Raw genomic sequence first — 5,341 nt, forward strand, 5'->3', positions numbered from 1 at the left:
TTCAAGGGTGCCAAAATAAAGAAAATTTCATCAATCAACAGCTGCTAATGGACACCACTGTGTCTTCCATTTCAGTGAAGATATGACTTCATAAGGATTAATTATGTTGCATGACAGAGGTTAAAACTGCATAATAATTGGAAATATTGCCTGATAACAGTGAACTCAAAAAGACCTGGAGACTGTTCTGCTCCCAGAACTTGAAGGAAAGTGAAGCAGAAAGGTAAAGAGAGGTGATCCTTCTCCTCCACTCAGCACTGGTGAGGCTGCACCTAGAGCTCAGTGTCATTTCTGGACCCCACAGTGTAAGAGAGACATGGATATACTGGAGGAAGTCCAATAGGTGGACATCAAGATGATTGTGACAGTCTTCTGAGCACCACCAAAGAGACATCCCTCATGCCTAATTTCATGCAATGAATTGTGTCTACCCTCAGCTGAGCCAGAGAAGTTCAGACAGTCATTCAGCATCACTTGCAAGGGCTAGCCCACTCATCCCTTGTATGTCTCAGATTCTGCTGGTGAGATTCCTGATTTAGTCATTTATCCTTAGGCATCTGATTTCATTTTTAGGTATTATGGGATATTCTGTCTGTCACCAAGATTCTCAGATGAAATAACTCAGGTGACATACTTGGTGACTGCAGAGCAATATCTTGGATACTCTATAGCATCTCAGAAAGCATTAATCACCAACATGTATGCAACAGATCTCCTGACCATCAACTACAGCAGAAGCTTCTAGTCACAGCTCAAATGTAAAGTGTAACATAGAGACACATGAATTTGGGTGACTATAATTCAGATGAATCCTATTCCTGCTTAGCCAGTAAACTTCATCTGCTATAATCAAAATACACATCCTGTAAAAGACTGGTGTTCACTGGCTATCTCTTATTCTTTTAGGCTCTTCAGATTCAGCATACTCTTGGAGATGCTTGTAGATTCTTTTTTGTTTTCTCATTTGTCCTCCAGTCCTAATACTTCAATCTCTTCCCTCCATTATTTTCCACATCTTTTATCCACTACTCTTTATACATAGAACAGCCTTCCTCCTTCAGTTCCTGAACTCTAAATCCTGTCACAAACTTTAGATATTACCTAAGCCACTTGGTCTCTGCAGTGTAGCAATGCACCCTACCATGGAGCTCTGGAAGGAATATCTACTGCTATCTGAAGTCCATGTTTTGCCAGCTGGGCGATACAAGTCTGACATTCTTCTGCCTGAGGAACACTTTCAATTTAGTCCATGCTTAGCACTGGACAGGTGCTCTGTAACTAAACAAGATGCTATACAAGAAAATAAGCAGCAGCTAGGATTTTGAAGACTGATGGGATTCAGATATCCCTGCTCTTAACATCTACTACTACCTAACTGCAGACAGCAGACACTCCTCACTCTTTGTGCTGGCTGGATTTCATACTATTTGGAGACACTGAACTTGTTCAAATGGTATAATACTATCTTGTGAAGGTAATAATTGAGCCAAGTAGTTTAACCGTAATTAATTTGTTCAGACCTGCTGAGAAAAATACATATATGCTGGAGCAACAAAATAAATGATTAAAAGTTATATGCAAATGTCAAGTGACTGATTCAGTTCTCCATGGAATTTCTGCATTGAATATAAGGCTACTTGTAACTATGTCTAATTAATGAGTGTCCAACCTTCAGGTTTGCCTGAGCTTCATTGAGTGAAGAGGAACTGTCTTGGGTCACATATAAAATACATAATATAGTTAATGTATATAAGTTATACGACTTTTTTTAAAAATATTTTTTTATTAAAACTTAAAAATAGACTAATGAAAACACAAAACTACTGGGATATTTGACCTTATTTTTGTGAAACATTTATCAGTGTCTGGTTCAACTGAAGTGGTTGCAATTCTTAGTGAATTCTCAAGGTATTCATCAGTGATTTTTTATTAAATGTTACTCTTCCTGTTATTCATCCCTGAAAAAAATTCTTCACAAATGTACTTACTGCCAAAAAGCAATGACATGAATAAGGTATGATTGTGAAGCATGGGATATTTTTTTCTGCTAAGACAAGTCTTGAAGAAGTGTAGTAAAAAGGCATGATGAAATGTTTCTCTGAGTTGAATATATGGGTACAATTCTATACATTCCATTTGAAAATATGCAGATATTTTCATGTCAAGTGAAAATGGAATTGTGAATATATACAAAAAATATATAATTTTTTTCAGAAATCTTGAAATCTATTCTCAAATACCTTTATCAAAAATGACAGCAAAACTGCATATTTATCACTATTCACAGAACTATATTTAGTTAACACATTAAATTACAAAAAGATTATTTGCCATAACTTGAACTTATCATAATTTAAGTTTCATTTTGAGTGTTGCTATGGTTTGAAACATAGCACAGACAAGATGATTTTCACCTTGAAGACACGTTTAACTCATTTACACAAGTGGTCAAATCCACCAAAATTGCTAAATCTGTGACCCATTTTTCATCTTCACACTCTGCTACAAATGTTCTTTTGGATTCTATATAGGCTTGATTTCATTTCACAAATCATAAAATCTTTTCAGCATTTTGCCCCAGCTTAGTCACTTTCATTCAGAAAAGTAAATGATGACCCCACAATCAGCATCCATACTTTTAAGGAACTTCTGGAACTGGCTATGTTTCAATAGATCGGACTCTCACAGATTTTATGCTGACTTGCATGAAATTATCAATTTTTAAAGCTTTCACATATACATTTTCTTGATGTACAATGCAATGATATTTCATCAAACGTGGGTTGCCAGTGGTAATTGCATCTTTTTTACCAACTATCACTGGGATATCATCAATAGCTATATTAGAAATGTTAACAAGTTTTAAAGAATGTTGCTTTAACACAATTTTTACTGCTTCATACAAATCAAGAGATTTAGTTATGTTTCTTAATGGTACCAAAGAAGCCATTTCTCCACTGACGTTATATTCGTTATCAGTATCACTAACGAAAATGGCAAGCTGAGCCTTATCTGTTGGATCAGTTCTTCCATCTATCACCAAAGCATTAACTCTGAAATTAGCAGCTTTACCATCCAAATTTCTTTCAATATACATTCCTATTTCTCCAAATCTCCTAACTACAGACTGGTTTCAGAAACATCTAGGTTTTTTCAGGACACATTATATCTGTCATACTTTTTATACATTGTCTAATAAACTCACCATCAATAAATGGCTTTGATTTTTTTGCAATCAGATTTGCTATCATGTAACCACATTTTATAATATAGTCCATTTGAGTTTTAACTTTTTTCAAAGACTTTGTTGAGATGACAGGTGTTTTTTCAGTTCCACTATTTTGTCTTTAGAAAGCATTCCCTGATGTGCATCGAATTTGGCAGCACGTTATTGCAGATAATGTATTTTCAAATTGTAATCTTTGAAAGCCAACACCGTTTCCTTACAAATTAAGTATCGTTTATTATTTGTCTTGACAAGTAAGTACTGATTTGTCAATTTTTCACTGAACGCTCTTCCTTTGTCCACCATTTTTCATTTTCTGGGTTCTGTTTTTTTCTAAGATGCCATGAGGTAGGTTGAAATATTAGTCTTGGCATTGTTCTCAACAAACAGCACAAGCACATGCCACGTGTAATACACACGAGGCTTGATGTGATTGAATGTATGCAAAGGGCATGAGAGGCAGAGTCAGCACTGCACTGTGCCTTCCTCTTCCCCTGATTACAGCCAGACAGTGCCAATGGCACACTGATGTATCTAGAGGGCTGGAGCACCTCTCCTACGAAGAAAGATTGAGGGAACGTGGGCTTGTTTAGCTTGGAGAAGAGAAGGCTCTGGGGAGATCTCATTGTGACCTTCCAGTACTTGGAGGGAGTGTATAAACTGGAGGGGGAACAGCTGTTGAGGGTGGATAGTAATAGGACAAGGGGGAATGGTTTTAAACTGAGATGGGGAGGTTTAGCTTAGATATTAGGAGGAAGTTTTTCACACAGAGGGTGAAAAACACTGGAACAGGTTACCCAAGGAGGCTGTGGATGCCCCATCCCTGGAGGCATTCAAGGCCAGGCTGGATGTGGCTCTGGACAGCCTGGTCTGGTGGTTGGTGACAGCAGGGGGTTGGAACTGGATGAGCATTGTGCCTTTTTCAACCCAGGCCATTCTATGATTCTATTAATCTATGATTCTATGTCTGATTGCTGCTGAGTGCACACCCAGGGCAGGGCCACTGCCATGATGGTGTGGAGCAGGGAGCAGCCACATTGCAAGATGTGTCAGGGACACATGCAACCCGTGGCTTGGACATGCCTGATCTAGTTTAAAATGCAGGACCATTTTCTCAGGTAAATACCCCAACATAAACCCAATTTCATTAGGATCAAAAATACTTCCCTAACGTTCCTCCATTTCCACAGAAAATAAATGAATAGTCTGTGCAGTTCTCCAAGTGGTCCAGACAGCAGTGGGCCAGGATGCTGTGTGCACTGCTGCACCCCAAGCTGATCATCCATATGCAAACAATGTCTCTTAACCCTTCAGGTTGTGTCTGACTTTTAATCCCAGAGATCAAAATCTCTCACAGCTGGAGAACACTTTGTGTGCATGCAGTGCAGAGCAAGCTGTCAGTGCTGAGTAAATAATACACAACTAATTTCATAACTAGGATTTAAAGTGTAAAACAGTTCTCTTGCTTCAGCTGAATATTTGCTTACTTGTGGAGCTGAGTGACATTAGAATGCACATGTCTAAGCAGGAAGCTAGTCAGTCAAGGGAATTCTGACATTCTCCTGATTCCAGCATGCAATCTGGGACACAAGGGTGACCCTACATTCCAGCTCCAAGCAAATCTTGGATTTGCTTCTTCAGGAGGAGTTCAGTTCCTCAGGGTACATGAGTGCTTTTCTAATAGTGCTTTTCTAGCCCTGTAGCAACTCTGAATGCACCTATAGCATATATATGCTGTTACACCACTGTCTCTGTCTCTGGGGATGGAGGAGCCCTATGCAAGCTATGTCTGGCAAGAGAAGGTGAAAGGAGCTTCGTCTGTCCCTGAACCCACCTTTCTGAAAACGAAAAAGAATGAAGTAAAATCCTCAAGGAAGGGTAGTATGTGTATTTTGAATCAGTATTAATGTCAGTCCTGCACTTCTCATTGATGTCATCCATATTTTCATTCCAACTGGAGAAACCAGACAGAGTCAAACAGTTTGCCTGGATTTGCTTGGTTTCAAAGCAAAACACTTTTTTTTTTCCCCCCCATAGGAATACTGGCTTGGATGGAACCCACACCATCAGATCTTGCTTCTTGCAACCTCTTTCAGTCATGTCAATTTATCCTTT

This window comes from Meleagris gallopavo, chromosome 1, assembly GCF_000146605.3.
Source record: "Meleagris gallopavo isolate NT-WF06-2002-E0010 breed Aviagen turkey brand Nicholas breeding stock chromosome 1, Turkey_5.1, whole genome shotgun sequence".
NCBI lineage: Eukaryota > Metazoa > Chordata > Aves > Galliformes > Phasianidae > Meleagris > Meleagris gallopavo.